Genomic DNA, 23,449 nt, shown 5'->3' on the forward strand with positions numbered 1-23,449 from the left:
GCCATCCCTCGCTGTTTTTAAGTGTGATGATTTTTTTTTTTTTTTGCCATTTCAGTGTCTAACATTACTTTTTTTTCCTGTTTTATCTGGTAAAGCGGATGATTAAAGGTTCCTCGAGCTGAAATGAGCCTCTGTTGCTCCAACTCGACCTGCCTTTGCAGATCATCAGGTGAGAGATTTGAGGGAAAAAATGAAAATCTGTGCAGAGACACATAGTGGTATGACATGTGAGGTTGTTTGCAAAGGCATGTTATATGTTAGTTTGACTATTAGTAAAGGTGAGGAAGAGGAGAAATAAGGGACGAGAAAGAGAAAATATAGAATAGAAATCAATAGCATGCATACATTAGTCATGACTGACGGCGCTAGCATCATGTGGAACATGCATGTTTTGCCAAATTTGGCATACATTGGGAAAAACATGTGTAAACAACATGTTGAGCATACAGGCTGACAGAGAGGTGGATAATGCCCCAGGAGGGATGCTTTTATGGACTGTAGGTTTCCACTGGAATCCATTGTGACTGCTGTGCATCCAATCTGACTACAGCCATTGTCCTCCATGAAAGACATAACTGCAAACATTTCAGAGCAACCTCTCAAGGCTGCATCTTTGACAGCGAAATGCTGGTTTGTGGTAGAGCACATCTTTAATTTCCTATAGTGGAAAAGAGATACTTGTGCCCCTCTCCTGTCTTTTTGGGTCTCCTTCTCTCTGGCAGTGCTATTGTCTGGGGTTTCAGTCCGGTGCCCTCTGGTAGCACTCAGTGAACCAGAAAGAAATCTGTAGGTGAATTCACCCGGATGATGATTCAGACCAAGACTCTGCTCTCACGCTTTAAAACTTAAGTGCTATACACAACGTGTGTGTTGTGTGTGTGTAATAACAGAGGGCTAAGAGGATAGGAGCATGAGGCAGGGCTCAAACAAGACAGGAAAAGTGTCATTTTGATATCTTTCTCAAGTAGATATGAGCAGAGGTCACTCAGGGGAGTGTGTCATTTCAAATTTAGGACTAGCTGAGGAAAAAGTGGCTACAACGCGAGTGCAAGTCACTGTCACTGTCACTAGGTTTAGAGAAGTCATCTTCAAAGGTGAAAGCAGAGCAAAAAGGGGGAAAATATAGCCGAGCTGTGTGTGATTGTGTACCAAAATGCAACATATGGTCATTCAGTAGGTTGGAGTTTGGAGGTTGGAGACTGTATAAGGAAAGGATTTTGTGCAGGCGAATGCTGAAAGCTGTAAAGCTCTTTTTTTTTCTGCGTGAAACGTTGAAACCAGTTGAGGGTGGATACAAGCTTTTGACCTTTTCCTTCTTTAAATCTGAATGTTTGTAATTTGGCTCAGTTTCTGGGAGGAATGTTGGTGCTTCGTTCATGGATGAAAAGGTCGAGTGACTGTCTGCAGTAATATTTCAGGGCAGATGTGAGATGATAGCACGCAGACAGATGATTGTATTTTGTGATTGCAGTGTTTAAGAACAGGAGGAAAGCAAAGGAAGTCAGACTGCATATGATCCTCTGTCACTCTCCTCTAATCACTCTGCACGGACGTCCTTTCTCTTGAAATTGTCGTGCTGGAATAATCTCCTTTTCTCAGTCTTGTTTTTCAGTGCATGCTGGTAACTCATCATCTCCACCTCCACCTCGCACCGTCACACCAGAGTTTTGTCTGTTGCATTTACCCCAACAGAAATAAACTAGAGTAACACCGCATAATGCTGTGTTTGGATTTGTGGTTATTGCTGCTGTGCTGTGAGACCGCTGAGTAGAGGTCTAAGAGCAGATTCAACCCCCTGGAAACTCCAAGAGCCCATCTGACCTAAGCCTGCTATGTTTTCTTGTCCACATCCACCTTAAATTGCTCAGAGTGAAAGGTCTGTATAAAATTTTGATAATAGGACCTGAGAAAGAGTTTGATCATAGAATTCTTCAGTGCAAGTGTTTGCCATCTGCAGCATGAAGTGTATGCGACTAAAGCACTTGATTCCCAGCTGCAGTCCAATCCGAACATAACTTGCGGAGAGACAGAGCTGCACCACATGCTGATTCTTCAGTCGGGTTATTAAAACTAAGCAAATTACTGACTTGAATGTGGCTTTATCATATTAAATATTGTGCTCATTATTTTGAGAGTGTTCCATTTGCCTGATTTTGGTAATGCTTACATGAAGGGGCTTTTGTCTTTTTATGATATTACAAAGACAAAGACTGCCAAAGACAGATGGACAGCTTTAATTAAATGACATCATCATGGGTGCGCAGAGGATTCTGTTTGTAACCGGTTAAAAAGTTGCAAACAGAAGTACCTCGAACCAGAGACTGTATAAAACATGTACATAGTCTCTACAACGTCACCTTTAGGTTCCTGGAGAATCATTGCAAAGCTCATTGACAGTGGCTCCAGCTGTCACCATCTTGGTGGTGCCTGACTCCACCAAACTCTCTAATAAAAAAGCTAATCCAAAAAGGCTGAAGGCCGAATGGAGCCTGGTTGAGCCTTGGCTATAGAGACCAAAACCATTTTCTGTACCAGACTATAAAAATGTTGCTTTTGCTGTAAAGATGTGCATTTCAATATGGCGATCGATGGGATTGACCAGCTTTTGGAGCCAGCTTCAAGAGCCATTCAAGGAACTTTTCCTTGGGGGGCGGCTGTGGCTCAAGAGGTGGAGCGGTCGTCCGCATTTCAGAAGGTCGGTGGTTCGATCCCTCGTATCCTTGGGCAAGATGCTGAACCCCAGAACTGCCACTGATCCTGTGCCATCGTTGTGTCTATGTACATCACTTACATCACTCTTGTAAATCTGTAAATAGGGATCACATTACGGTTAACATACACTACACCGCATCAATACTTAATGTACTTCAGTATTCTTTGCAACTTCTGAGTGCTGGAGCAAAAACAAATGGGAGCAGCAGCATAACCAACATGCAGTAAGACCTGGATCTTTATGGTGCGTGTATCTGCACTGAGCATATCTGTATCATTGATGCTATTTTTAACTTGCTCCACTGCCACATGATCTTTATTCACCGTTTCCTCAGTGACTTCCCTGCTCGAGCGAGGCCTCGGTGAGTCCGTGTGGCACTCGAGCCGGAGGTTAGAAGCTGTGCTGCCGGTGCCAGCGTGCAACAGTCCTCTGCTCTCAATCCTCAGCTGGTTAGGTTGTTAGAAATGCCCTCCAGCTGCTCCCAGGGGGGTGGAGCAAAGCGTCAGCTCTCCACACGGAGGTGAGAGGAGGAGAGAGAGAGAGAGAGAGAGAGTGGAGGGATTTGAATCTCTTTTTTCCTCCGGTTCCATCTTTCACTCGCTCACTCTTTCCACGGTTCCCATTGTTTCCATATCTCTCTCACCCACTCTCGTTCGTCCTCTGTGGATTATGCCCGTATGGTATGTGTGCAGGATAGATTTTGGATTTACATGATTTGTCATTTGCATCTGCTTCTGCACAGTGCACGCACACACATGCAAGCACACACACACACACACACACACACACACACACACACACACACACACACACACACACACACACACACACTCGCATCATCTGCAAATGTAAAGCGAACAACCTTCTAAATTCCAGCTTTAGGTAAAGGTTTCATTATCAGGATGTTGTTAGTGCATCTTGACAAACAAACAACTCCTTCAATCTAAATGACAATTTGTTGTTCTGAAACAATCCATGTTTTCTGATCTGCCATCTGAAACCAGTACTGTTTCAATAATATGACTTAATTTGACTTTTTCTGGACTACCACTCCAGTCGTGCTCAGGTTTAGGCTGCTAAACTTGCTTGGTTAAGTTCGGAAAGATGATTATGGTTAACAGGAACAAACGTTGGAGCGCCACGGTGGTCCAATTTCCAATCGTTTCCCTCTTTTTCTGTCATTTCTTAACATGCAGCTGTCAAAGATAGGCATACGAAAGCCCATAAATAGTAACAGAAAGACACAAACAAGATCAAGTTCAACTTTATTGTCATGTATATTAGAAATACAATGAAATTATTGTGCTTGGGTCTCTCTGCTTTACCAGAAACGACAGACACTAGACACCTACAGACACTATGTACACAATGGGTTCATACGGTATGTAGAGTACAACATTAATACAATAATACAACATTGTGAGGTGCATATTCGATGCATCATTTGTTCAGCAACTTGACTGTCTGTGCAAAGAAACTGTCACTGAGATGGGTGAGAAAGCAGAACGTGAGCAGGGTGGCTGGTGTCTTTAATGATGTTTTTTGCTTTCCCTTTGCAGAGTATAGTGTAAATGTTATTACCTTGTGGTGATTTTTGCTGCTGTCTTTACAGTCCTTTGAAGCAGCCTGCAATCCTGAGCAGACTGTCAGGTCAGGCAGCCAAACCACACTGTGATACAGCCTGTCAAGACACTCTCGGTACGCTGAACTGTGAAAGTTCACCAAGAGTTTTGGTACTCATGCCAAAACTCTTGAGACACATCAGAAAATTCTGTCTCTGCTGTGTCTCCTTGAGGATGCAATTTGTGTTGAGAGACCATGTGAGAGAGTCTGTGATGTGTAAACCAAGAAATCTGAAACTACCCACAATTCCAACGGATGACCAGTTGATGGAAACAGTAAAATGATTTCCTCTGATTTTCCTGAAGTTAACAATGATTTTTGCCTTACTGACATTTAAAGGGAGGTTGTCGCTGTGGGACCACATGGTGAGATCTCCCACGTCATTGCTATAGGCCTTCTCGTCACTTATTATTCACCCATCCTTCATGACCTCCTTTGTTAGAGGTTTCGGGGCTCCATAATTAGCCATCAGAGATCACTGTCATTATAGTTTGTTTGAAGCATTTGAACAAATGACCAATGCTGTATTTATTCTGCTGAGGTTAGTTTAAAAAGCTAATCTGTCATCTTCTTATGCACAAAAGAGAAGTAGCAAAAGCTGTGAGATGCTGATTTAAAGAGATACTGTATATAAAGTACACCAAGACCACACTGACAGAAGTCATCTTGGATGTCATCACACGGCTCCAGGGATTCATAGCTGCCTTTGAACATTGTCAAAATCTGTCCAGTACTTACCTTTCACTCTGCACAGTGCACCAACTAGAGCAGAAAGTATATTACAAAAAACTTTGAACAGTTGTCATATAGTTGTTGAACGCCAGAGGAAGCCTGAGAGAAAGCCTCTGGTGGCTGTGCTCGCTCAGCCAGGCCATGTTGTGGTGGAGCATGTCATAGCCATGATGAGCACGTTGTACCCATCCAACGCTGAGCAAGTCCAGCTGATTCTGATTTTATATCACGATGGCGAGAGGATAAGATCCAAGCGACTTTGAAAGAGGTTTCATTCTCGGGGCACAGATGGCAGGACCCTCAGTCACAAAGACTGTTTAACTCACTGGTGTTTCAATAGGAACAGTGTTATCCGCATTTATATCCATGGGAAAGACATCAGTAAATATGGGGTGAGAATTTGTGGTCCACAGCGCACATTTGATGACCATGATGCTCGTGCATTAATGCGATGTGTAAGGAAAAACAGAGGAGCAACTTTTCCCCGGGTGACTGAGAATGTCAGTGCAGGACGTGATCAGACTGTCAGCAAGGACGGTCCGTCGCCAATTATGTAGAGAGGGATATTATAGTAGGGTTGCAGTGCATAAACCCTCATTTCAAAGATGAATGCACATTTGAGAGTTCAGTGGTGCACAAAACACAGGCATTGGTCCACAGAGATATGGATAAAAAGTGATCTGGCCAGGTTAGTCACCCTTCACCATATTCTCGACAAGTGGGTGAACGCATATGTGACGTACATGAAGAGAAGAGTGCAGGCCTGAATGCTTGAGCCCTACAGTGAGGGGATCCAGTGGCTCTGTTCTGCTGTGGGAACATTTTCTTTGCATGGTTTGTCTCCACTTGTAGAGGGAGGGGTCACTGCAAGCCAATACAAGGTTGTTCAAAGTAATCACCTTTATCCTGTGATGATTTCTATCTTGATGGGAGTGATGTCTTCCAGGATGGCAATGCTTCATTCACAGGGCACATGGGCTCACTGAACGGTTTGAAGAGTAAGAAACATGTGTCATGTGCTTTGATCTATTGGACCGATGTGTCCGATAGCACTCTCCACCACGATCACCAAAACACCAAATGAGGAAATATTTTTCTATCCCTCTGGTTGAATCAATCAACACTCAAGCTGTTCCTAAAACCTAAAACACTTCATGTTGATTTTTGTCTAATGTAATGTATATACTACCGGACAGTATACATCACAGAGATCAATACAATCTCTCCACAGTTACTGTGCACCAGGAGCACCAGACCTCCAACATGGCTGCTGGAAGGTGTGTTATTACCTGAAAGCCCTCTGCTCTCAGGTTTAAGGTGGTTGGGTTGTGCTGGTGTTGCTCAGATAGTAGTGAATGGTTACTCTGAGATGTAGCATGCAGCTATAGCTTGAGGAGATGTGTATGTGTTCTCATGTGTGTGTTTGTGCCAAGTCCAGTGATCCCTGAGCTTGGCACTGTCTGGGCTGGAGGCTTGAGTTGGACAGAAAGACGGGGGGTTGTTGTTGTTGTCAAAGTAGATCCCTGGGGTAAGAAAAGCCGGGTGCATCTGACCTCTAACCTCCCACCACCGCCTTGGGCTGTGACACACTTAAATACACGTGTATATACTCACACAGGCACCCATAACCCGCACATCGACCTGGTATGCACAGACACACACGGAAAATCTGGAGCACTACACTCATACCTGCATGGGCAGATATGCACAAATGCACACGAGTTATTGAAGGCACAATTGCAGGGTTTTAGTAGAGAAACAAAAAAGCAAAAAACAATGTCTTTTAAAAGTTGCCGCCCCCCCAAAAAAACAAAAAATAATAAAAAACAGAAAGAAAAGAGATCTCAGAGATGGAGAGAGAAAAAAATACAAGGACAGAGTGCAAAGATGATTGGAATTCCCACAGAGAGAAGTAGAAAATGTTTGAAAGACTGTGAGTGGGCGAGTACATGCCTGCATGTCTCCTCCGAAATTCATGTTCAGAGGTAATCATGGTGACATTGTTCACAGCCATGTATATTATGAGAATATATGTGCATGTACAAAAGGCAGAAAAGCCGTGGGGCCCCCAGCTGCATCTGTATGTGATTATGTGCAATGTGTATACTGTTTGATGTGAAATTGAAAGACACTCCTACATTATTTTGCTATCCTTCCACCTCTCTGTCTCACTTTCTGACTCAGTTCAGCATGCTCTGATAGCATGGGAGTTTAAGCAGTTAGTCTTTATTTAGCTGGTATATTTTCTATATGCAAAAAGAGCCCGAGAGAATAGACAGTAGATGTAAACAGTCATACATCACCGAGACACAAAACAAACCATAAAACTCAATCACTGCTAAATTGTTTAGAAAACCAATACAATGAAAATGTGTGATAAAATGAGGTAAAATATATATTCACAGCCACATCACAGAATATAAATTCTGTTCTAAAAATACTTATTTTATTTTAATTTCTATATATCACATTCAAATTTCTGCAGATTTGAGTTTCTGCCAAAGGATTCTTTCCCCTTTTATTTAGTCAGCACCAGTACTGAATCTGTCCAGCCAGTCAGCCAACCAGTCATACCTGCAGTAAGGCACCCAGTTGATAAACAGACAGAGAGACAGACAGAGACAGGCAGAGCGACTGGATTGAGCTGATTCAGCAACATGGAGAGAGACCATGTGGAGAGAGACTAGTTTTATTTCTTCAGCACCATGGAGAGAGACCATGTGGAGAGAGACTAGTTTTATTTCTTCAGCACCATGGAGAGAGACCCAATGAGAGACTGGATCTAAGGTTTCAGCACCATGGAGAGAGACCCAATGAGAGACTGGGGCCATTTCTCAATACCAAGTACGCCAAGTTCGGACTTACGAACTTGGCAGTTCGGACTTAGCAAGTTCGACTTGGGAGTACAGTCTCTCCAGGACGGGAGGACGCAGGACCGTCATTCTACAATTGGGACAGCAGCGTACTTGATGACATTAGCAGGACGACACATCTCCGAAAACTTTGGAGCAAATTTTAAACTACGCGCTATCGTGATGAATCGACCACAGATTTTAAGTTTTAACATCCACTTTCTCACATAAAATAATCTTAAAACCACATTCCGTACTACTAAAACAGCAGTATTTTCAAACTTGTAACTTATAGTCGTGAGTCCTCTCCTCCGGCATGGTTGCTACGAAATGCATTCTGGGATACATGGTTGCCCCAAGTCCGCACAAGTCACCATCCGATGCATCCTCGATAAAGTGGGAGGGGCAAGAACACATCCGGGTATTTGAGTGTACTTGTCGAGATGCGGACTTGAGAATTGGAACAGTACTCAAGTACACAAGAACACAAGTACAGAGAAGAACGCATATTGAGAAATGGCCTGGATCTAAGGTTTCAGCACCATGGAGAGAGACCCAATGAGAGACTGGGGCCATTTCTCAATACCAAGTACGCCAAGTTCGGACTTACGAACTTGGCAGTTCGGACTTAGCAAGTTCGACTTGGGAGTACAGTCTCTCCAGGACGGGAGGACGCAGGACCGTCATTCTACAATTGGGACAGCAGCGTACTTGATGACGTTAGCAGGACGACACATCTCCGATAACTTTGGAGCAAATTTTAAGCTACGCGCTATCGTGATGAATCGACCACAGATTTTAAGTTTTAACATCCACTTTCTCACATAAAATAATCTTAAAACCACATTCCGTACTACTAAAACAGCAGTATTTCGAAACTTGTAACTTATAGTCGTGAGTCCTCTCCTCCGGCATCGTTGCTACGAAATGCATTCTGGGATACATGGTTGCCCTAAGTCCGCACAAGTCACCATCCGATGAATCCTCGATAAAGTGGGAGGGGCAAGAACACATCCGGGTATTTGAGTGTACTTGTCGAGATGCGGACTTTTGAATTGTACAGTACTCAAGTACACAAGAACACAAGTACAGAGAAGAACGCATATTGAGAAACGGCCTGGGTCTAAGGTTTCAGCACCATGGAGAGAGACCACGAAGAGAGAAACCAGGTTTTATCGTTTCAGCACCATTGAACACCACGTGGTGTTCAAACATATCAAGCTGAACTTGGAGATCCACACTCCTGACCAAGTATCCCCCAGTGGTAATTGGGGCATTTACAGCATTCTTGCAGACATCAGGGTCTCAGTCAGGCTCTGGTTTTACACTTCACCATTGTAAATAATATCAAGACGTGGTCAAAGATAAACTTATTCCCTTCCCTGTAATGTATGTTAGCAAGATGCAAAAATTTGTAACACACTTTTGTAATATACACTCCGGGCTCACGGTAGACCATGACAGAGCCCATCCTGGCTCAGACCACCCAGTCGAGTGAGCGATGCTGTGAGGGAACAAGTGAAACATTTCTAAAAGTGAATCCAATGCTACTTGTGTTTTATATGTATTGATATATATTTTATTAAAATAGGCACATAAAAAGCCAAAAGTACACAGAAAGGTTAAAAGGAATAAAAGGTTGAACCTTACCTTTATCATCACATGAACCTAACAGGCATTAACAAATATTAGATTTGGATTTGAGACCTACGTTCATCTTAAGTTATGGTAACACCTCACATTACGCTCCACATATTCACCATTAACTAGTTGCTTTTTAGCATGTATATTAGTAGCATTTCCCCTCCATGATCTCCTAATCACTGCTTATTGACAAAAAGTAAAGTTGTTGAATATGAATTACAATGTTAACAACTCAATAAGTGCAAAGACAAAGAGCAAAGAAACAGTCATCCATGCTCTTCTAATGTGGCAGCTTGAACAAATGTAGGGCGGCTGTGCACACTTTCGAGTTCCCACCTCCAACCATAAACTAATGTGGCATGAGTCATCCAGTGAGTCAGAACTCATTCAATAAATCAGCCACTCAGTCTGTCAGTCTTTTGATTCCCACTGGCTATAATATCATCTATCAGCAGCATAGTTACTGGACACTTTTCCAGCTCTATTTCCTCCTACACGTTTCTTTTTCTTTCTATTTTATCTTCTCTGTTCTCTCACCCCACATCTCTCAATTCTTCCCAATTATTAGCAAGTACACTTTATTAAAGACCCTTCCTGATATAATTACAATACATGTCCCTGTTATGTTATGAATGGAGGATGGTGGGAAAACACCATCCTCCATTCCTCCTCCTCTCTGTCTCACTGCCTCTCTCATTCAGATTATCTTGTCTTTCTCTCCCTCTTGCACTTTCTGGCTCACAAATCTTGAAAATTGAGATCTGAAGGATGGTGATGCTGGAAGCCTTGATACAAGGCTACCACTCTCAGTCAAATGAAGACACTCTATTGGCAAGCAGAGGCGGGAGAACAACCGATCCACATTCCTCTCTTTGAGAGAGAGCAAGTGGGTCCTCCACTTGCTTTCCTTGTCTTCGTGTATTTTATGTAGACAGTAACACTGATGATACCGGTGGTGTGGTAATATCTTAGGCTTTTAACTGTATGCTTTATCGCAGAGTGTAAACTGGAGTACTGTTCTGCAGTTTTAGAAAAATGCTTCCTGTCAGGAAACTCCCCACAATAATAATAATAATAATAATAATAAAATCTAAATATGGACTGGACTTGCATTTACATTTTGATTCCTTTTGATTTTCCACAGTTTGGTCAGCTCCCCACATGGCTCAGGATAATTTCATGCATCCTCATCCAGCTGAGCGCCACCGTCTCACAGCACGGTGCTCACATGCGCTGCTGTGGTCCTACCGAACACCTTCAGCTGCAGCCAGCTGCACGATGGACAATGTAGGAGTATTTTCAGCCATGTTTTGTAAGTTGCTGGGAGAGAATGTAATGAGAACAAATAGCTTGAAATAACCCAAAAACTTTACGGATTACTATGTGTGTGTTTAGAGACTGATGTCAACATTTGACATCCGACAGAAAGCTGAGAATAAATCTGCCACATATAATCAAATGTGAAATATTGCCTGTTTACTTACTCCGGGATTCCACTGGGCATGATGCTACGGCTGCAATGCGGTTTTGTCACGCAGCTTCAAACTCCACTGGGAGCGTTTCAGAAGCGGAGCATTTGGCTGCCTGATTTTGTTGACTTGCTCAGATTTTACTGATTCTGTCATTTTTCTGTGATATTTGTGCTTCTGCCGTGGAGAAGTAGGCTTTGTAGTTCAATGGTTTCTTTTTTTATCTGTTTTAATAGTGTTTATTGTTGCTATTCGATCAGGAGTCTGCACAGGGTGTTTTATTTTGTAAAATTTATGGATTTCTATGCCGTAGTGAGAATAAAAGTACTTTTGTAGCCACGGGCTTCTCCCACCTACCACGTCCATGAAAAAAAAAAAAAAAAAAAGTCCATCATGCCATGCAAAGTTTATAGAGATGAGCATCTGATTTGTTTCATCCTAATGATTTTTGCTTATATACGCTGTATGTCGTTTGTCAGTTTTCCCCTTTCATCAGTAAACTCTTAATCTGAAAGAAACAGCCTGTTTCAGTAAAGGTTACATTACAACACTCTTCCGCTGAGGGGAGGTTATCTGACCGTGTGTTTTTGTTCCTGTAGTGTGGTGCGATGGTGCATGGCAAATGACTGAGCAGAGAATACCATTGATTCCTCTGTTCATTTAGGTGTGACTTCCTTTGTTAAGAGAAATTAAAGTGGGAGGCTACAGTTGGCTGAGGCTGTCACATTCATTGAAAGTAAATAAGTAGTTTCATTTCATTTGATGAGATACACTTACACAGTTATTTATTATCATTTTATATTCTATATGTTATTTATAGGTATTTACTGTATATCAGACAAATGCTGACAGACGCTTCTGCTACTGCAGTATGTGGCACACTGTGGTGTAGTTTATCATGACATGCAGCCTCCTTGCCATCATCTACTTTTGCTCTGTAGTCCACTTTTATTTGCTAATTAGTCAGACGTCACAAGGCTCAGGAAAAAAAAAAAAAAAAAATCAGCTAAATCTTGCTGACAGACTGACAAGAAGACAAATGACTGTTTTGGATGTTCAGAGTTGTGAAATGGTCTTTACATGTTTGTTTGTTTCATTTAATTTGGACGGAAAAACAAATCTGATTTGTTAGGAATCAAATTCATGAATAATTCAATAAAAATAGGGCAGGCTTGCATGAGGGAGACTGCATTATTGTTTGTTTGTTTGTTTGTTTGTTTGTTTGTTTGTTTGTTTGTTTGTTTGTTTGTTTGTTTGCTTGTTTTTAGCTTTGAATGGTTATCTTTTTTACAATTAGCCGCTGGATGTGGGCCAACCCAACTGTGTCTTCTATGGAATATGTTTACAGTATGTTCTGCCAAATAGCTTTGCATTGTGTTTATCAGGAAGACATGACGTGCTGTCTGAATTATGTTAACTGCACTGTTTTTTCCAATCCAGCAAAGTCAGCATTGATATATGAAATACATTGACAGTTGGCACGTTTCAGATATGTTCAACAGAATAGAAAAGAACAGCTGTGAAGACATTTCACTGTGAAACATAAATGTTAACCTGCTGGTGACTTTAGTGGAAAAATTGGGAGATCACCCAAGTTTTTACAGTTCATCCTCTTGAAACCATGATCATCTATACCAAGTTTCATGAAAATCCATGTGAAGATCTAGCAGAAGTTCAGTCAGGAAGTCTGTTTTTTATGCTTCCACATGCTTAGGTTTAATTTATTTCTCATACCATCTTGCATCCTCACTCATAATTTCCTTGCTGTCATTGTCTGGGGCCGTCAACTGAGATATCATCACCTCTCATCAGCTGGTCACGTGTAGCCAATAGCACAACAACGCACCGACATCGTGAGCCTATCTGTCTTTTTAAACATGATTCTCTTTCTCAGCCTTATTACGTTCACGCTGCTGTCATGTACATCCTTCCACCTCCCCATCACGGCCCAGTCTTTGGAGACTCATCACCTTCATCATTTCATCAGCATTACTCTGCTGATAGCCTGTCAGTCTCAGCAGAGTCATCAGCCACCGCCAGTGTCTGGACTCCATGCAGGGATTTATCTGGCTGCTGCTCAGTGCAGACGCCCCTTACAAACCTCCCTGTAGAGTCTAAGTGCCAAAGACCTTCTTAATTATTGCATATCATCTGTTATAATTAACAATTAGAGTATCTTTACATTCACTTGTCTCACCAGATTGAACAAATAGACATTTCAGTAAAAAAGAAAAACATTGTATGTGGTTTGGACACCATACCATGAGGTTGATTTGTCAGTGGTATTCATCCTCTGGGATGAATACCAGCACTCGAGCACATTGAGACTTCGTGTCTGAGTATAAGTAAAAGCAGGGTTTTTTTAGTTTTGTCTAGACTTTCTATCACTGTGCTGAGTGTAGTATTATCCCCCCCCCTCTGAGAGTGAATCTCAGCTCTCTGTTTGAAAAATGTTGTATTTGAATGAATATCATTCAAGGAGTAGCAAGGAAAATATAATGGATATGTTAGGCAGTTTTTCTCACATTCGCCTGCACTGTGCTGTTTAACATCTAGACAGTATTTTTTTTCCGCTCTTATAAGAAAACATGAGAACTTTTCTAACAGTTGGAGAAGATCTTGATGGCTTTGCATATTTAGCAAGCAGAATAGCAATGCTGGTGGCATCAGCCTGAGCACAGAGTGTGTGTGTGTGTGTGTGTGTGTGTGTGTGTGTGTGTGTGTGTGTGTGTGTGTGTGTGTGTGTGTGTGTGTGTGTGCATGTTCAGGCGCACAGCACATACAGCATGTGTGTTTGCGGTCTCATCGTCTCCTCTGAGCTCTTTGTCTTGTCATTTCAGCTCAGGCATGCAGCGCTTCACCCTCCTCAGCCGAAGCAGCGGCTGCATAATTCAGCCTGAGCGGGGGGGGGGGGGGGGGGGGGGGACGACTCCCACAATGATTGAACATAATGACGTGTGAACCCATTAAGTAGCTAATCAGAAACAGCAATGAAGCCGATGATGATGAAGGTGATGCCAGTGAGAGCTTCATCACAATCATCAACCCCCTCTCAAAAAAACCTCAACCTCATTCTGCTTTCTAAGGAGAGAAGCTGAATTTGAAAAGAGAGGGAAGGGTTCCCGCTGCAGTGTGTTACTGCATGTGGTCACTGCTTACGTGCAGATATGAGATCAGGAAAGTGTTTTTTATTCACTCCTGAAACTAAAACTTCTGCCTGTTCAGCTTCATCAGGAACTTGAAGCAGTCCACGCAGAGGTTCACACGACCACACCACTCTCTTGTTGCTCAGTTTTTGGTCTCTACCAACTCTTGAGGGAAAAACTTGGCTCTTTAGCTGCTAAATGCTCCACTCTCACATTTGTAATTCAAAAGGCGCACTCAAAATTAAATATTGTTTCTTAATATCTGTCCAACTACATTTTAAACCTAAATACAGATTATCCCACTACCTTGAATATAGTTTGGTGCTTTAAGCAATTCAACAAAATATATTAAAAACTTTACAACTTCCATCCATGCATTTTCTATGCCACTTATCCCTTTCGGGGTCGCGGGGGGGCCGGAGCCTATCTCAGCTGTCAACGGGCGGGAGGCGGGGTACACCCTGGACCGGTCGCCAGCCGATCGCAGGGCACAAACACACAACCATTCACACTCACACTCACACCTAGGGGAAATTTAGAGTCATCAATCAACCTAATGAGCATGTTTTTGGTCTGTGGGAGGAAGCCGGAGTACCTGGGGAGAAACCACACATGCACGGGAAGAACATGCAAACTTCACACAGAAACAGGAATTGAACCGGCGACCTTCTTGCTGTGAGGCACTACCTGCTGCTCCACCGTACAGCCCAACTTTACAACTTTAATACTCTAATGCAAATGTTGTTTCAGATGAACATGTTTAATCAGAACAAAATAAATACTTAAAATATTACTGATATTGAGCAGCCTCTGTTTTCCTAACTACCATTATGTTCTAAACACACACACACACACACACACACACACACACACACACACACACACACACACACACACACACACACGCTCTCTAGTGATGGGGTCGGCATGGAAAGTGACAGCAGATGAGATCCCCAGACGTCTCTCTCTTGGGAACATGGCTGCCAACAGCTGATCTGTCCCATTCCTCATCATCTCCCTGGCTGGCACATTGCACACTCTGCCCACAACAAATTTGCTTCTTCTTCATCTGTCTGTCTTTGTGTTTCCATTATTTCTCGCTCACCTCTCCCTCACTGTCTCCTCTTCTCTCCCCCTGCCAGATTTCCAGTCTGTCTTAGTCAGTTTGATTCAGTCTGTGGTCCTGTGAAGCTCATTGATGCTCGCTCCAAGAAAAAACAAAAAAATCTATAACTTTGTTAAAGCATGCTCTGGAGTCATGTTAGTGGTGATATTTGTCTTATTCTGTCTGTCAACAAGTAGTTTTGTATTGGAAACACGTTGAAATAACATGAACGCACCAGTATTTTTACTTGTTTTAAGAAAATAAAACTATATGTGGTCATTAAAACACACAAATCACTATTTTGCCAAAATTTCTTTGAGGTTTATCATTAATAACGTACAGTTCTCATTCCCAGGGCGTTAAGTGCTGAAGTTTTGCCAGACACACAAGGTTTCCTTTAGCATCTGTGTCAGATGCACCAGGCTTTAAAACAGCTAACCAACTCCACTGTAAACCTTTCTGTGGCAATTTTAGACTCTCAGAGCCCGGTGAAAAAAGTCCATGTATGGGCTTGACAAAAACAGAAGTATTGAGGACGGTATTTGGGGACGGTTGCCCCCACTGATGGGCAATTAGAATTACAAATTAACATAACATACAAGTATGTGTAATGCACTTGGACAAGTCACGGGGTTCCTTTCATCATCTGGCAGAGACACCTCTGGCCCATCAGAGGGAACTGTTCCTAAACCAAAGTCATGAAGAGAATAATTACGCAGTTTTTACTGAGAAAAGTAGGAAATCTCATTTACTGGCATAACATGGCAAGAATGTAAAAAAGACACAAAGGGGGGGTTTAAAAAGTTTTCTCTCAAGTAATGTATGTGTTTACAAAAATCATTTTGACCAGTCGCTGCCTCCTGATCAACACTCACAAGAACTTTGGTAGAAATCCAGCATGTATCCATTTCTGCAGTAGGTGTTTATGAAACCCTGTTCACAGACAATGGCGTGAAATTATAAAGCAGGTGTCACACGGCAGGCAGAGGTGGTTTGAAAAGCTATTTCACTCACTTCATCAGAGGCATAGCAAGCATGTCTCATGACCAACTGGATAGTAAAAAAAATATGAAGCATAAAACTAATCTGAAACTACAGTGGATACGATTGAGGGTTTGAGACAATTTGAGAGAAGGAAACGCAGTATTTTTCAATTTGGGTCTTATTTTCTTTCTTTTATCCCTTGAGTCAAAAGAACCTTTTACATATTCTTTACCACTTTAGAAAATAATTAAGGCAAGGAGCTCAAGCCTCCCACAGCTTTCAAAAAGTCTTCAGCTGAACAGAAATCATCTAATACACTTGCAGGTTTCTTAGTCTAATAAAAAACAAAAAAAACAAAACCATGGGGCGTAAAATAAAATATCGCTTTAATTGGCCTTTTTTTTCCCTTTTTAAAAAAAAAAAAAAAATGTATTATATTTCTTTTGAAATGAAATGTGTTTTAAGCCATTGTAGGCCAAATCCCATCACAGCAACAACGCCAGTCCAGAGCTGATGAACTGATCAGTTCACCTATTTTATTTTTTTTTTCTTGTGGCAAACATTTAGTTTTTCAATCATTTCTAAAAGCATGTCTCTGATGAATAATGCGCCCATAAAGAGGCCTTTTACAGCCCAATCTACTGTGTGAGATTAGTCATATCTTTTTATATGGAAATCACTTTCATGTATAATTTCCTTTGGTGCAGTTTCTGCTTTCTGTGACACACAAACAGAACATATACATTCACCCTATAGCGTCTGCATGTTTGCCACTTGCAAGACAGCATTAAAGCAACGAGTTTCTGTGCCAGCAAAAACATTACATGCATGCATAATTTAGACGAGTGTTAGCTTTGTTTCCACACTGAAGCTGCATAGTTTCCACTTGGTACAAAGCAGTGTTTATCCATCTCTTTTTCACCATCAGCAGTCACAGCCCACTTTCACTTGCCAAGTACATTCTGACAGGAAAGAGGAATTAGCAAGTGCTGTTTCACAGTTATTGTAACAGGCAGCAAGGACAAACAAGAGGGAGACAGACGCCATCTGAACAAAGAAGACCTCTCCTGCAAATCTTTTTTTTTTTTTTTTTTTTCTTTATTGAAGGTAAAACAAATCTGCAGTTTGTTTCAGAATTCATTTGCAAAAATCCTGACAAAAGAAAAAGGGGGGAAAACAAAATGGTCATGGAGGTGTCGTTAGTTTTGGAGATATTTGGTCATGAACCAAGGTACAAATTTTGGTTAAAAAAAAAAAAAAATCAGGCGATCACTTGGGATCAATGAGTGTCTGTACAAATTAGATGGCAATACATCCGATAGGCCAAAGTTATTGATTAGCATCTTATCCCAAGAGTGACAGCTCAAGTGAATTAGTTAATATTATTTTATATTACAACCAAGATGCATGGAGAACATTAAATGCAGTCCTGTTGAAATAAAAATTAATATTAATAAAAATTAAAATTAAAAAATCACAGTTTCAAAGCTCCTCTCACTGTAAACTCCTCAGAGTCGGGACTCCTCAGAGCCTGGACCTCGGCCCACATCCAGACTGAATGCAGGTCACATTCCCATCCCGCCTGCACAGGAAATACAGGGATCTAATGTAACTGTCCAGTGAAGAGGCCCAGTCCGTCCAGAGAGTGGCTGGTCGAAGGGCTGGATACAATAAGCTTGTTTACTCGATGCAACAGGCGTCATTTGGGTTTGTTTTACGTTGGCCGACTGTTGTATTGAGTCTCAAACTGAACATTTTTGTTTGCTACGTGGGATCCTGAAGAGTTTCTGTTGAGATAAGGACACATTCATTAGTGGTTGAATGTCAGTTTTGTGTGCAAGATGCGTATGAAAAATTACGTAATTCATAATTCACCTGTTCTACAGAAACAGATTCGTAGAGAATCACAATAATGTCATTTTTCTTCTTAAAAGTAGTTTGTGACGTTGAATATTCAGTAACGGCTGGAGACATTGCTGTGCAGAGTTCACACATTAACGTTACACCGGAGATCAGCTCCCAAATCACAAATAATGAACGTGTTTCCTGTTCTCTCGCAACGTCAACGACTCGTGTAAATGCAGTTGTTTGAGTCAGACACAAATATGGACTAACTCTCTGAGCCTTGCCTGATGTGATGTTAATTCACTGATTTAATATTATTCTGTTACGTTTCCATAAAAATCAGATTTGTGTAATAAGTTTGAGAACCCCTGACTGAGAATGACAAACTTCAGTCAGTCTCGCTAATTTAATTTAAGAAATCAGGCCAGACAAGAGCCATTCCAAACTCATTTGGCTTTGTACACATGAATTATGATCCACCGCCTGATTTTGAGCCATTAGATTATTTCATTAAGTCAGTGAAACATAAAATTCCAATTAATATGAAGTCTGTGTGTCACTGCCAAATGTAAAAATGTAAAACTGGGCTAATTAGCTTACTAATTTACACTTCCACTGCTTTGCATTGATGTGTGTTGGATGTGGCCAGAGCGGCATCACTTCCTTCAGTCTCATATATAAATATATTTATCTTTTTATCCAGAGAGTATAAGCCATTTTACTTCGACCTGTCTGACTGTCCCACTGCTTCCTTCTGTTTCTACTTCTTCTTGTGTGTGTGTGTGTGTGTGTGTGTGTGTGTCTCCCCCCCCCCCCCCCCCTTAGTCCTGCAGGGTAGAAGTGGAAGATTGGCTGCCACCTGTGAGCTCCAGAAGAGGGCTGGATTGGCTCACACTCCAGCCAAGTAGCCAATCAGAGACAGACGACACCATTTAAAAGCCCCTTTCTTGCTTTGCTCTTGTCTCTGACTTGGTTTGCTGCCTAGAAAGTTTTGTGGTGGGGAGGTAGGACTGAGGTAAAGCTGGGGTACCCCATACACCCACACACATAGGAGGAAGCTGTTATTTCACAGAGGTTATGGGTTGTTGCCACTGTTGTAATTTTGTTATGTTCGGACACTTTTGGAGATGAGATGGTCAGGCCTTTTGTTTTTTTTTTTGTTGTTTTTTTTCTTTCCATACAGTTATTATTGAGCTAGGCCCTATTTTTTGTAATTTGTTTATTTTGTTTGGCACAACCCCTACAGTTCCTCCTTCCCCCCACACTTTTTTTCACTTTGGTTGTTTACTTTTTCATGTAAATATTGTAAATAAATCTTTTTCTTGACTGCTTCACGTCCACCCTGAGTTCTTTCTTTGCTGGTTATCAGCGTTGGAAAAGGGAAACGTAACAATTGGGGGCTCGTCCGGGATAAACCTGTTTTTTCCTTCTGACGATCAATGGGAAATTACTCACAGTGTTTGTTTGGCATATGATTGAAAATGAGTTTCAACTTGCAAGACTTTATTGACAACCCTTTGTTTGGAAAGGTTGATTTGTGTTGCAAGGATGATTTATTGTGTGTTGCAGCACACTTTGACATTCCTGTTCACAAGTATGGACTTAAGAACGAAATCCAAAAAAAAAACAAAAAAAAACTGGTTGATTTAAATGTCCTTAGTCCTGCCCAGCCTGTGGCTGTGGTTTCAGCTAATGATGATGATGATGATGATGATGATGATGAAGATGACCTTTACTTTCGCATGTGAGAAATTAAATGCAGTTTTAACTCTTTTGCGAGTTCAGATGTAAAATACTCTACAGCTGATTCCCACACTTTTCAGTATCAGTCACTACTGTGTTACAGCCAGCCCTGTTCTCGCTCAGCTCTCAGGCTGTTGTGGCCATAATGCAAAGGAAAAAAGAGCATCTCACACGCTGTGACAAAACAGTTTATTGTGTAGTTACTGCTAAAGGTCACCAGCCATGATCCCCTTTGTACGACCATGGACTGTGTCCTGTCAAGTCTTCAGTGGCGGATCCATAATGGATAATGAGCAGCCGACAGAGTCTCCCACTGTTAATATTGACGGCTGCTTAAGGAACCATGTCTTTATAATTGCATGTGCTGCCCAGACATGCGGTTTGCTGCACTAAACCAAAAATGAAAAAAAAAAGGGTATTGATAAATGTGTGTCAACAAAGAAAAGTTTCCCGTCCAAAGCAGACTTATGAGCTAATCGTTTTCTTCACTCTGTCACTTTAAAACAGCAGACCAATGTTATTTTCATAACAAGTATTGATTAGGTCTGTGCTACAGCTCTCTCAGCAAATTAGGCAGTTTGTGTGTAGGTATGCTGTGTGTGTGTGTGTGTGTGTGTGTGTGTGTGTGTGTGTGTGTGTGTGTGTGTGTGTGTGTGTGTGTGTGTGTGCGTGTATGTGAGATGGAAATTTTTGCTATTAATCATCTGTGCATGTCTGCATGTGTAGCAGATATTAGTATGCGTATGCATTTATTTATTTCCAACACAGATATATTGATATTGCCATATTTTTTTTGGTCGATGATGAGCAAGAAATTACATTACAGAAAACCCCAAAATATGTTTCAGGAAATTACATTTTGGTTCAAAAATGTTGGTGAAACAGACTATCAGACTAAAGAAGCAGTTCAGAAGGCTAGACAAGGCAACTTTATCTTAAGTAAAACACATATACAGCAACAACTAAGTTGCATGGGAAAATATAAAATACTTATAAAGCATTTTATAAGCACATAAAAAAGTACTCTAAAGACATGATGAGAGCACAGAGAATAAAATGTACTAAAAAGAAGTAGTTACTTCAGTCTGTGCAAAGAAGTCCATGTTACAATGATCCAAGCATAAGATAAAAGAAATGACTTCAAGCATATAAAGTAAAATTCCAAAGTGCTTCATATAAACAGAGGGCATGTGGACTAAAATAAGGCAAAAAACAATGTGAAATATTCAGCGAGATGAAAAGGAAACAAATGTAATAAAACGATCAAAAGATAAAAGAAGTATTCTGAGAACATATGAATGTTAGTCTATAAAGAAAGTTTATGTACTGTGTGTGTGTGTGTGTGTGTGTGTGTGCATATACGTACCTGTAGTCCGTCTGAGTGTGTGCCAAGGCCTTTAAGCATCCATGTGTTTTCTTACGGTGCACGAGCGCGTGCGTCTTTAAATATTCTAATCGATGTTTACGACCCCTGGCAAGAGGAGGGCTGTCAGTGAGCCAGCACCGCTGCAGCTGGGGACTCTACTGCCCCCCAACACACACACACACACACACACACACACACACACACACACACGTTCCACTCTCTCTCTCCACTAATTCTCTTCTCTCTCTCTCTCTCTCTCTCTCTCTCTCTCTCCCTCAGCTGCCATCACTCCTCACAGGTTTCTTTAACCTCCAAATATCCTGATTCTTTCCTCCATCTTTCATCCTTTCTTATTCCGCTCATCACTTTCTTTTCCTCTTTTCCTCTGCATCTCTCTCTCTCTCTCTCTTTCTCATAATTATGTGTGTGTGTGTGTGTGTGTGTGTGTGTGTGTGTGTGTGTATCTTTTGAGTTTCAAATGATGATCCCCCCCCGCTTCTGCGAGGAAAACTCCACCTACTCAGCGCTGTTAATGTAGTCACTGAGTGCGAGCTGCTCTCTCTCTCTCTCTCTCTCTCTCTCTCTCTCTCTCTCTCTCTCTCCTTTTCTCTGTGCCTCTCTCTCTCTCTACTGGGCATCTCCCCCAAACCTTCCTCCTCCTCCTCCTCCTCCTCCTCCTCTCCGAGCATCCTCCTCTCCTCTCACATCGCTCTCCAGCTCCACTTGCGCTCGCAGCCTCCTGCCCATTCGCTGCTCTCCACTCTCCTCTCTCCGCCTATATTCCTCTATTGCACGCACACACACATTTACACACACACACACATGCATGCATGCATACACTCTCCCTCCTCTCTCGCTGTCTCCCCTCTCTCGCTCTCAGTCACACTCAGTCCTGTGCAGACTTGAGGAGCCCCGGAGAGGAGATGATGCTGGTGGTGAATCTGTTGGAGCTTTAGTGGTGATTTTTCTTTTTCCTCTTAAAAAAGAAAACTAGACTAAGAGCAATGTTGATGCAACAGCACCTCATCCCTCTGCGCTGTGTCGATCTGCCTGCCTCCTGCCTAGAATCAGCCCATTTTGGGGGGATTTAAACGACAGAGAGTGTGCTGCGCTGTGCTGTGCGCTCTGCGGTTCTGGTGCGCTGGATCTTCTTCTTCTTGTCTTCTTTATCTCACTGAAGGATGCTCAGTTCTTTCCACGATCAGGAATATTACTACTACAACTACCGACACTCTTGCTGCTGCTGTCCACTTCTCTGCCCCAGCCAGATTGCAGTCTGAGGCACCCCGGTCCCCTAAAGGGAAGAAGAAGCATGTCAGAGGCACCCGTGTTGCACATGGAAATGAGCCGTCTCCTTCTGGTTCTGCTGGACTCCAGCCTCTAAACCAGACTTGCGATTATCCAAAAATCACAGAAAGGCTCTGAAGAAATTGGGGAGTTCCTTTCTGACAAGCCCAAAAATTCCTGTATCATTGTATATCAAGGAGCACCAGCTGCTCAACCACCTCTATGGTTTTCTGACTTGTCCAAGACAGAGATTTTGGCATCTGACTAAGAGGTAAGACTGCTTTTACTTCGACTTTGCGGTGTTGCTTCTTTGTGCCGTTTTATCTCCGTTCTGCTCTTCCTGAGCAACATTGATTCTGTACTTTAGAGAGGAGAGGCTCAGTGTCAGTGATGTGGCAGATTTTGCTTCTCTGGATCACTCTCTTGGTGTGGTGGAAGCTAATTTTTTTAAGAAATTGTGTCTACTACGGAGCTGCTACCGCATCCCCCTGCTTTGTCTGATTAGTCAGGACTGGCACTGCTCTGTCCTGTTTACTATGCATCATCTCGTGTCTGTACCAATGTCCCTCACTGTGTCTCTGCTCAGCAGCCAGTCAGAAATGAATGGCACTGCAGCCGAGAAGCAGAGGTGTTAGTGTTAAGTGGATTTGTAGAAGCACGGAGCATCCAGAGTCTGTTTGCACTGAGTTGGTCTGCTGGTATGTGTGCACAGGAGTCTGCACTCAGAGATGAACTGCAGCTATTCTGAGTTCATTGTATCCACTTTTGGATAGGAGGGTTCATTGTCTTCTGCCTCTAAAATCCTTACGACTCATTCTGTTTAAGTTGGTACATACAGAAGGTTTCCATTTCATCACATGGTGACAAAAAAAGTGTCTCATTTGTTATTTCTGATAGAACAAAATGTGTGTTTACTGTCTGTTAATGGTTCCCCTCATCA

At 42.0% G+C, this 23,449-nt stretch overlaps 1 protein-coding gene across 2 annotated transcripts in view; it reads left to right on the top strand.

The window, feature by feature from the left end:
* The first annotated feature begins 21,925 nt into the window (after positions 1-21,925).
* The window catches only part of sgcd (sarcoglycan, delta (dystrophin-associated glycoprotein)), a 263,045-nt gene continuing 261,521 nt past the window's right edge, over positions 21,926-23,449 (top strand). For both annotated transcript variants that reach the window (XM_070982518.1, XM_070982519.1), the window contains exon 1: positions 21,926-22,780. The gene's annotated coding sequence lies outside the window, so the exon portion shown is untranslated. The remainder of the gene's footprint in view (positions 22,781-23,449) is intronic.

This window comes from Chaetodon trifascialis, chromosome 16, assembly GCF_039877785.1.
Source record: "Chaetodon trifascialis isolate fChaTrf1 chromosome 16, fChaTrf1.hap1, whole genome shotgun sequence".
NCBI lineage: Eukaryota > Metazoa > Chordata > Actinopteri > Chaetodontiformes > Chaetodontidae > Chaetodon > Chaetodon trifascialis.